Consider the following 10,998-nt stretch of genomic DNA (forward strand, 5'->3'; position numbering starts at 1 on the left):
GCCTTCGGCTCAGGTCATGATCCCAGGGCCCTGGGATAAAGCCCTCATTGGGCTCCCTGCTTGGTGGGAAGCCTGCTTCTCCCACTCTCACTTCCCCCCTCCCCGTGCTTGTGTTCCTTCTCTCGGTGTCAAGTAAATAGACAAAATCTTTAGAAAAATAAAAAATTCCCTTAAAAAAAAAAGAATAAAGGCATACCCCAATAATGAATACAAACAAAGTCAAACTAATCAAAACTAATAAAACCAGGGGAGTCTGGGTGGCTTAATGAGTTAAGTATCTGTCTTCAGCTTAGGTCACAATCTCAAGATCCTAGGACTGAGCCCTGCATGGGGCTCTGCACTTAGCAGAGAGACTACTTGTCCCTCTCCCCCTGCCCCTACCCTCCTTTCCCCTGCTTATGTACATGCTCTCAGATAAATAAAATCTTCATCTAAAAAAAAAAAATCAAACTGACCAAGTAGAAAAAAAGTGCTATGGGGCACCTGGGTGGTTCAGTCAGTTAAGCATCTGCCTTCCGCTCAGGTCATAAGCTCTGCGTTGGGTTCCCTGCTCAGAAGAGAGTCTGCTTCTCTCTCTCTCCCTCCACCCCTCCCCCTGCTCACTCTCTCAAATAAATAAATAAATAAATAATCTCTTTTTCTTAAACATTTTATTTATTTATTTGACAGACAGAGATCACAAGGAGGCAGAGAGGCAGGCAGAGAGTGAGAGGGGGAAGCAGGTTCCCTGCTGAGCAGAGAGCTCGATGTGGGGCTTGATCCCAGGACCCTGGGATCATGACCTGAGCTGAAGGCAGAGGCTTTTACCCACTGAGCCACCTAGGCGCCCTTCTTTTTTTTTTTTAAAGTGTTACTTTAAGTAACTCTGAACACAGTACTCTACCTCTTCATCTTTAGTAGGATACATTCTAAGGAAAATGAGGATTGAAATCACCTATACCCACTAGGGCTGCTAGTAATAATACTGGCACTATAAATTTGACTCTACTGGGGCGCCTGGGTGGCTCAGTGGTTTAAGCTGCTGCCTTCGGCTCAGGTCATGATCTCAGGGTCCTGGGATCAAGTCCCGCGTCGGGCTCTCTGCTCAGCGGGGAGCTTGCTTCCCTCTCACTCTCTCTGTCTGCCTCTCTGCCTACTTGTGATCTCTGTCAAATAAATAAATAAAATCTTTAAAAAAATAAAAAAATAAAAAAAAAAAATAAAAAAATAAAAATAAAAAAAAATAAAAAAAAAAAATTTGACTCTACTTTCTTTGTTGGAAATCCCAGTAATAACGTTAACTGTGATTTGAATTTCAAATAATATGAAAAAAAAAAGCCAATACGAGGTGGGTGGGAGAGGCCACCTGGGTGGCTCAGTCAGTTGAGCCTCCAGCTCTTGATTTCAGCTCAGCTCATGATCTGAGGGTAAGGAGACCCATACTACACTCCACACCCACCTTAAGATTCTTTCAGGGTGCCTGGGTGGCTCAGTCAGTTAAGAGTCTGCCTTCGGGGAATGCCTGGGTGGCTCAGTTGGTTAAGTGTCTGCCTTTGGCCCAAGTCATGATCCCAGGGTTGTAGGATCAAGTCCCGCCTCAGGCTCCCTGCTTGGCGGGAAGCCTACTTCTCCCTCTGCCTGCTTGTGTGTGCTCTCTCTCTCTGACAAAGGAATAAATTAAAAAAAAAAAAAAAAAGAGTCTGCTTTTAGCTCAAGTTGTGATCTCAGGGCCCCGGGATCAAGCCTGGCTTCAGGCTCTCTGCTCAGCAGGGAGTCTGCTTCTCCCTTTCCCTCTATGCATGCATGGCTCTCTCTAATAAAAAAAAAATCTTTTTTTTTTTTTTTAAAGATTTTATTTATTTGACAGACAGAAATCACAAGTAGGCAGCGAGGCAGGCACAGAGAGAGGGGGAGGCAGGCTCCCCGCCAAGCAGAGAGCCCAATGCGGGGCTCGATTTCAGGACCCCAGGATCATGACTTGAGCTGAAGGCAGAGGCTTTAACCCAATGAACCACCCAGGCATCCCTAATAAAAAAAAAAAATCTTAAAAAAAAAAAAAAGATTCCCTCTCTCTCCCTCTGCCCCTTGCCCCTGTTCACACACACACAGCTCACTCTCTCTCTCTCCGTCTCTTACCTCTCTTAAAAATAAATAAATGAAAATACAATACCAATGTAGGGGAGGGACACTTGACTAGCTCAGTCAGTGATGCATGCAATTCTTGATCTCTGGGTTGTAAGCTTGAGCCCCATGTTAGATGTACAAATTACTTAAAGCTAATATCTTAAAAAATAATTAAATAAAAAGAGGGGCACCTGTGTGGTGCAGCTGCGTAAGCGTCCAACTCCTGGTTCTGGCTCACTGTGATCTCAAAGTCATGGGCTCCAGCCCCATGTTGGGCTCCATGCAAAGTGCAGAGTCTGCTGAAGTTTCTCTCCCTCTGCTCCTCCCCACCTGGCACACGCTCTTTCTCTCTCATTAAATAAATAAATAAATAAATAAATAAATAAATAAATAAATCTCCTCTACAAAATAAGTTAAATTAAAATAAAACACCAATAGGGGCGCGTGGGTGGCTCAGTGGGTTAAGCCTCTGCCTTCAGCTCAGGTCATGATCCCAGGGTTCTGGGATCGAGCCCCACATCGGACTCTCTGCTCAGCAAGAAGCCTGCTTCCCTTCCTCTCTCTCTGCCTGCCTCTCTGCCTACTTGTGATCTCTGCCTGTCAAATAAATAAATAAATAAATAAATAAATAAGATCTTTGAAAAAAATAAAATAAAACACCAATATAAACTGATGATTTTTGAAAACACATTTCCTAGTTTTGTCCACTGAAGATTCTAATTGCATAACATACTAAAAAAGTAAAATCTGTTGAGTATGTAATAATATCCTCCAAAATAAGAGAAAACAAAACTAGTGGCCTTTACTCTTAAAAATGTCAGTTATGGGGACGCCTGGATGGCTCAGTTGGTTAAGCCTCTGCCTTCAGCTCAGGTCGTGATCCCAGGATCCTGAGATCAAGTCCTGCATCCTTGCTTAGCAGGGAGCCTACTTCTCCCTCTGCCTGCTTCTCATGCTTGTGCTCTCTCCTGCTCTCTCTCTTTGACAAATAAATAACATCTTTAAAAAAAAAAAAGTCAGTCATGAAAAGAAAAAAAAGCCAAATAAATGGTCCTGATTAAAGACTAGAGATATGAGGGATCCCTTGGTAGCCTGTAAGTTAACCCTCTGGTTTTGGCTCAGGTCATGATTCCAGTATCCTGGGATCAAGCCCTGTTTTAGGCTCTCTGCTCAGTGAAGAGCCTGCTTCTTCCTCTCCCTCTGCCTGCCGCTACCCTGCATGCACTCTCTTCTCAAATAAATTAATAAAATATATATATTTTTTAAATCTAGAGGGGCACCTATGTGGCTGAGTCACTTAAACATCAGCCTTTGGCTCAGGTCATGATCCCATGGTCCTGGGATAGAGCCCTGCTTGGTGAGAAGCCTGCTTCTCCCTCTCCCACTCCTCCCACTTGTGTTCCCTCTCTCGCTCTCTCTCTGTCAAATAAATAAAATCTTTTTTAAAAAAATCTAGACTAAATCCTGAATTTTTTTAAAAAGGTACAAAATCTCTGAAGGACATTGCTGAGATAGCTGGAGAAATCTGAAGCCTGAATATAAGATACTGCATCGATGTTAACAATATAAGAAATTATAAGATCAAGATAAGATACTGCATGATGTTAACATCTACATGTTAAGCATGAAGAATTTGTTAACACTGTGGGTATTTCAGAGAATGGTATTCTGGGGCGCCTGGATGGCTCAGTCGGTTAAGCATCTGACTCAGGAGGGGCTTGATTAAATTTGGGCCAAGTATGTTTGACGCAGACATTTCACAGGTGATGATAGGAAGTTCTTAACTCAGGTCTTGACCTCAAGGTCATGAGTTCAAGCCCCACACTGGAATTAAAAAAAACAAAAAGAGAAAATGGTGTTTTTAGGGGAAAAGGTGCATAACATCTGTGAATGGCATGGGAGAAAATAGGAATGAAGGGAAGGAGAGAAAAGCAAATGTGGCAAAATGTTAATAAGTGAATAGTGATGAAAACTATATTGGAGTTTTTTGTACTTTCATTGAATACTCTGTAAATTTCTATTTATATCAAAATTTAAGGGTTTTTTTGTTTGTTTGTTTTTTTACGATTTTACTTACTTATTTGACAGAGGGAAAGAGAGCACAAGCAGGGGAAGCAACAGGCAGAAGGGGAGAAGCAGGCTCCCTGCTGACAGGAAGCCAGACGAGAGTTTCAATCCCAGGACACTGGGATCATGACCTGAGCTGAAGGCAGAAGCTTAACGACTGAACCACCCCGGTGCCACTCAAAATTTAAAGGTTTTGGGCACCTGGGTGGCTCAATCAGTTAAGGGTCTGCCTTCAGCTCAAGTCATGATCCCAGGGTTTTGGGATGGAGTCCCGCATTGGGCTCCCTGCTCATCGGGGAGTCTGCTACTCCCTCTGCCCCTCTGCCACACTTGTGCTCTCTCTCTCCCAAAAATAAATAAATAAAATCTTTAAATTTCTAAAAAGAAAAAAACCTAAAGAGTTTAAAACATGAAAAGGGGGAAGCTTTTTTTTTCTTTAAAGATTTTATTTGTCAGAGAGTACAGGCAGGCAGAGTGGCAGGCAGAGGGAGAAGCAGGCTCCCCGAGGAGCAAGGAGCCCAATGTGGGACCCAATCCCAGGACACTGGGATCATGACCTGAGCCAAAGGCAACTGCTTAACCGACTGAGCCACCCAGGCACCCCGGGGGAAGCTCTTTTTTACAGAAAACAGCTAATAAGCGTAAACAACAGAGTTAGAAAACCCCAATGAAATAAATGACTAGGCCAACAATAATCAACCATTAGGTGAAAGGGGAGAGTGTACTTCTCCAATGAAGAAATCTGGTGGACACCACACTAAACTAGGAAACGTAACATGGTAAACAATGGGGCAAACTAACACCTTACTTATGGATCCTCAATAGGAGAAGAACCAGACATTCCTGGTTGTTCCTGATGCAATGCAACATAAATTATATATCATCACCTATGAAGTATCTGTGCCAAACATATCTGACTCAAATTTAATAAAGCGTCTCTAGGGGTGCCTGGGTGGCTCAGTGGGTTAAAGCCTCTGCCTTCGGCTCAGGTCATGATCCCAGGGTCCTAGGACAGAGCCCCACATCGGGCTCTCTGCTCAGCAGGGAGCCTGCTTCCTCCTCTCTCTCTGCCTGCTTCTCTGCCCACTTGTGAACTGTCAAATAAATAAATAAAATCTTAAAAAAAAAAAAAGCCTCTCTAGACTTAACTTCCACCTTACAGGAATTGAAGAAACAAATTAAATGACATTTTAAGCATTCAATCAGAAAATTCTAAATGTGGAACTTTCTTTTAAAAGTCAGTGCCAGGGTGCCTGGGTAGCTCAGTGGGTTGAGCCTCTGTCTTCGGCTCGGGTCCTGGGGTCGAGCCCCACATCGGGCTCTCTGCTCAGCCAGGAGCCTGTTTCCCCCTCTCTCTGCCTGCCTCTCTGCCTACTTGTGACCTCTCTGTCAAATAAATAGATAAAATCTTGAAAAATAATAAAATAATAAAATAAAATAAAAAGTCAATGCCAGGGGCACCAGTCAGTTAAGTGGCTGCCTTCAGCCAAGCTCACGATCCCATGGTCCTGGGACTGAGCCCCGCATAGGCTTCCTGCTCATAGAGGAGCCTGCTTCTCCCTCTCCCTCCCCCGTCAGCTCATGCTCGCTCACTCTCTCGTTCTCAATTAAATGAAATCTCTTTAAAAAAAAAAAGAAAGAAAGAAAGAATAAAAATAATAAAAATTTAAAAATAAGTCAGTGCCAGATACGTATTGCTAATTGCCTTAGTCATAATAATGGTACTGTGTTTTTAATATTGCCTTAGGTAGAGTCTGGTTTGAAATAAAAATGTATCAAGTGTAGAAGAATGGCATTATTTTAAAGAGATGCATCCTGAGGTATTTAGGGGCAAACAGCATGATACATGCAATATTTTTTTATTTTATTTTATTTTTTTACTTATTTATTTGACAGACAGAGATCACAAGTAGGCAGAGAAGCAGGTTCCCCACTGAGCAGAGAGCCCGATGCAGGGCTTGATTCCAGGACCCTGGGATCATGACCTGAACCGAAGACAGAGGCTGTAACCCACTGAGCCACACAGGTGCCCCTGCAATTTTTTTTTTTTTTTAAGATTTCATTTAATTTACTTGGCAGAGAGAGAGAGAGGAAGATCACAAGTAGGCAGAGAGGCAGGCAGAGAGAGAGGGGGAAGCAGACTCTCTGCTGAGCAGAGAGCCCAATGCAGGGCTCAATCCCAGGACCCTAAGATCATGACCTGAGCTGAAGGCAGAGCCTTAACCCACTGAGCCACCCAGCAGCCCCTGATATATGCAATTTAATTTCAATTGACTGTTGACAGGGGAGTGAAAGAGGGCTAAAGCAGAATAGTTAAATGTTAATAACAGGTAAATCGAAATGAAAGGTAATAGGTGTTTATTCTCTCAACTTTTCTGGATGTTTACAATTTCCCATAATATACAAAGATGGGGGAAATTTTATTAGAATATTCCACATACAAAAAAGGGGAAACTGCTCCTTAAAAGTATCTTAAATGGGACAGTGATTAGAGCAGGTGCCTGTAACAAACTCAGCCAGCACTTATCATCCAAAGACCTACTCAAAATGGGTAAGACATAGTGCCAAGTACTACAGGACACAAAGTAACAGAAGGCAGTCACACAGACCCTAGGTTAACTGGAGAGAGGAGTTACAAAGTCATGAAGACCTCACTAATAGGGTAAGATTTACCTGGATTTTGAGGAATGGATAGGATACGAATGGTCTGAGAGCCGGGAGGCAAGCAAAGAGGTCTAAAGTAAAGGCCAAGGAGCAGAAATAAACCAGATCTGTGTGAAAATGAATCCCAGTAGTCATGAGGAAAATTTTCATAGAAAACTCTATCTGTGCTGAGGCTTTATAAATACAAAAATATAAGGCAATAAAGCCTCTGCCTTCAAAGAGTTCACAAAGGAGTGGAGAAGATACACAATCAAAATACACCAAGTAGATATGCACAAAATGCTTTAATAACACAGAGAAAGGAAACAATTTAGCAAAGGAATGAGACTGTAAGTCTTTAACAAAGATATTTGAGTTAAACTTTAAAAACTGAAAAGGAGGAGAGGAGGCAAAACAGGTAAAGGGGGTCAAAGGTAGAAACTTTCAGTTATAAAAAAAATAAGTCAGTCATGGGGATGTTAAGGTACAACATCGTGACTATAGTTAATAATACTATATTGCATATATGAAAGATGCTGAGAGTAGATCTTAAGTTACCATAAGAAAAAAAATTGGTGGGGCGCCTGGGTAGTTCAGTGAATTAAAGCCTCTGCCTTCAGCTCAGGTCATGATCCCAGGGTCCTGGGATCTGCTCAGCAAGGAGCCTGCTTCCCGCCTGCCCGCCTCCCCACGCCTCTCTGCCTACTTGTGATCTCTGTCAAATAAATAAATAAAATCTTTAAGATATAAACTACACTAATTTATCATTTTACAATATATACAAATTGTATGTATTTTACAATACATACAAATATATATACAATATGCAATATATACAAATATTACAATATATACAAATACCTCGAACTAATATCATGTTACATTTCGATTATACCTCAAAAAAAAACCCTGAAAAATGAATTAGCCTATTAAATTCAAGTCACAGAAAGAAAAACTGCCAAAATTTAATAAATGCTTACTATGTTATCAATTTCTTTCACCTATCAAATAACCATTACAATAATTACCATTTTTACATACAAAGAAACTGAAGTTCAGAGTTTAATTAACTGACCCAATATAAAAAAGCTGGCTAGGGGAGCCTGGGTGGCTCAGGTCATAACCCCAGGGCTCTGGGGTCAAGCCCCTTGCAGGGCTCCCTGCTCAGTGGGGAGCCTGCTTCTCCCTCTCCCTCTGCTGCTCTCTCTGCTTGTGCTCACACGAGCTCTCTCCCTCTGTCAAATAAATAAATTAAATTAAAAAAAAAAAAAAAAAAAAAAAAGGCTGGCTAGTGGTGAACCTGGCACTCAAACCTAAGCCTGTCTGCTGCTGAAAGCCATGCCCTTTCCAATACTAAGCAGGCTCTGAGAATTTATAAGCACTCAAATTATGAATATAAGGCCAATACAAATATTAAGAAGTCAGTCCTCCAACAGAAAATACTACATAAAATGTTCAAGGACCAGAAAGGAAGAGAGACTTTTCCAACATACTTAAGAGCTTCTGTGTCTAAGACCAATGTTAATGTAAGTCTTTTGCAACGGGGACAGAAATGTTATCAACCAGAGTGTGTTCAAGGAGAAAGGTTTTAACTTACGTCCCTGTCAAAGACAAAGATCAAATATCTTTCAGCATTAAAACTACGGTCTGGCAACGCATTTGTCACACAACACATTACGGCAACATAGAAACTTTCACCATTCCACACACAAACACACACAGACACACACAAATCCAGATATAACACCTCTCACAAGCAAAACTTTCAACAAACAGGGGCGCCTGGGTGGCTCAGTGGATTAAGCCTCTGCCTTCAGCTCAGGTCATGATCTCAGGGTTTGGGGATGGAGCCCTGCATCAGGCTCTCTGCTCAGCAGGGAGCCTGCTTCCCCCACTCTCTCTTTGCCTGCCTCTCTGCCTACTTGCGGTGTCCGTCTGTCTGTCTGTCTCTCTCTGTCAAATAAATAAAATCTTTAAAAAAAGAAAAGTTTCAACAAATAAAATCTTGGAATAATGTTTGACAGAAAACGAAGGAAAATCCAGAATTTTACAACAAATCTGAAATGCCTAAACAAGTGTTAAGTTTATGAATTTAAGTAAATTTACTTTGATAATGAAGATTACTAATCTGCAGACTACAAATACTACTTTATCTAAAAACAGTCACAAACGTCCTAATTTTTTTCTAAGCAATCTCAAAAGGACTCTGTATGTATATTTGTAAGTGAAAGACTTTCACTAGTATTTGTCAATATATATGTTGTAGTTTTAAAGCTTTACTATGGGGGCACCTGGGTGGCTCAGCAAGTTAAGCTTCTGCCTTCCACTCCCTGCTCAGTGGGGAGTGAGCTTCTCCCTTTACCGCCAAGCCCCACTTCGTGCGCGTGCGCGTTCTCTCTCTCTCAAATAAAATCTTTAGAAAGAAAGCAAGAAAGCAAGTATGCTTTATTATGACCTTACTTCCTTATTCAGAAATATGAAATAGTCTGAATTTGGGCAATAAATAACATGTTTTCCCCAAAGTAATGTGAAAAATGTGGACATTACTTAGCAACGAGAACTATGAATAAGCACATTAAGTGGTTAGTAAAAGTGTAATTAAAGCCGTAGGTCAAGATACAACTGTGATGGTAAAATCTGACCTTTTAATATTTTTCACCAACCAAAGAATGCACGTTAAGTCATCAACATCATAGATAGGATTTGTAACTAACTCATTGTGATGTAAGACCAACTTCCTACCAATACTCTTACCACTATTACAGAAAGATAAAATTTTTCTGTAAATTTCAATAAAATATGCTAAATATGTAACTTCAAACCTCTGCACAAACTCAAATCGATACAGTATTTCATCTTTTAGGCAAAGAGACCATTAAAAGGGGCAAAAAGTATCTTACGGTGATTAAAAATGGGTGTCAAATGCAATTAAGATTAGGAAAAGAAAAATGCCACCATGGGAACAATTAACATGCTTCCTTTTAACTAACAGTCTCTAAAAGTTTTGTTTGAATTAAATAGACCTGCCACCGCATCACGCTCACAGGCAAATACTGCGTGCACCAGATTTCCAAAGCGTACTTAAAAGTGAACTCAGCGCTCTCAAGAGGTATTCCCCGGGCTTTCTTGTTCATACTCGAACGTCTTCCTAAATTCCTGAACAGTTAACGTAATGTCATATGTGCATAAATTACTTGAAAACATTGACAGGCTTTCTACAAGTAACTTTCATGATCTGATTTAAACTGATCCAATTACGGAATTCCCTATCGACCCACCTTCCTCTTTCCACGGAAGGGCCACTAACCACAAGGGTTACAACAACCTAGTATCAATATTTATTTTCTTTTCTAAAAAAAAAAATAATAATAGTAATAAAGTTTTCTAAGATCCTAAAATGTCTGGTTATCAGAAAGCAATTTAAAACCGGAGATGTGGAGGGAGCTGTTGAAGGGACACTGACAGGTAGCATGATCTAAAGCAAACAAAACAGGAATGTAACTTTTCCAAAGGAGGAGGGTTTTTGCTTGTCAAACTGTGGACTCATCCCTGTTACAAACACCAATATCAAGCCACGATAATATCAAGGCTAAACCTGCCGCTGTTTCACAGGTTTCGTATTCACTTCCCGAGACCCCTTGAACCAACCAAAAGCCACGTACCATTCAACTCTTGGCTCAACCCCTTACACTCCCGCCCCAAATCTGTTTAACGCGCTTCCCTTCTCCAAACTTTACGTCTTATCCGTGGCCTACACTACCTACGTCTTCTTGTCGCCACCGGTTCCCAGTCAGGAGCCTTAGTCCTACCCTGCCCTCCTTCCCCGCTCTGCCGCAAGCCTCCAGCTCCCTCCCCTAAAGCTCGAACTAGCCTCAAAGAGCCCTCCTGACGACGATCCTCCCAGTTCTCCCAACCTGTCCCCGGGCGCCCCTCCAGGCCCCCAAAGCACGCAACGGCCGAGCTTGAAAATGGCGGAAAGTGCCGCCGCCTGCTGCAGGCGAAGGGTCCCGTGCCGCCGCTGCACTCACCCTCCGGCGCTGAGCAGAGCTCCTAATGAATAGAGAGCGAAGAGTTTGTCTTCACTGTCGAGAACGTCCCTCCCGCCTGGCCTTTTCCCTCCACCCGTCTCAAACCCTCTCTTCCAAAGGAGCAGCCGCCATCTTCCCCTACGAGACACCGAGCGCA

The 10,998-nt window shown here is 42.0% G+C and overlaps 1 protein-coding gene across 6 annotated transcripts in view; it reads right to left on the reverse strand.

The window, feature by feature from the left end:
- The window catches only part of WDR33 (WD repeat domain 33), a 130,832-nt gene extending 119,834 nt beyond the window's left edge, over window positions 1–10,998 (reverse strand). For 2 of the 6 annotated variants that reach the window (XM_046018906.1, XM_046018904.1), the window contains exon 1: window positions 10,842–10,996. The gene's annotated coding sequence lies outside the window, so the exon portion shown is untranslated. Of the gene's footprint in view, window positions 1–10,841 lie in introns of all 6 variants that reach the window. The other 4 variants (XM_046018907.1, XM_046018910.1, XM_046018908.1 and 1 more) reach the window with 4 other exon arrangements.

The sequence above is a fragment of the Meles meles genome, chromosome 9 (genome assembly GCF_922984935.1).
Source record: "Meles meles chromosome 9, mMelMel3.1 paternal haplotype, whole genome shotgun sequence".
NCBI classification, from domain to species: Eukaryota; Metazoa; Chordata; class Mammalia; order Carnivora; family Mustelidae; genus Meles; species Meles meles.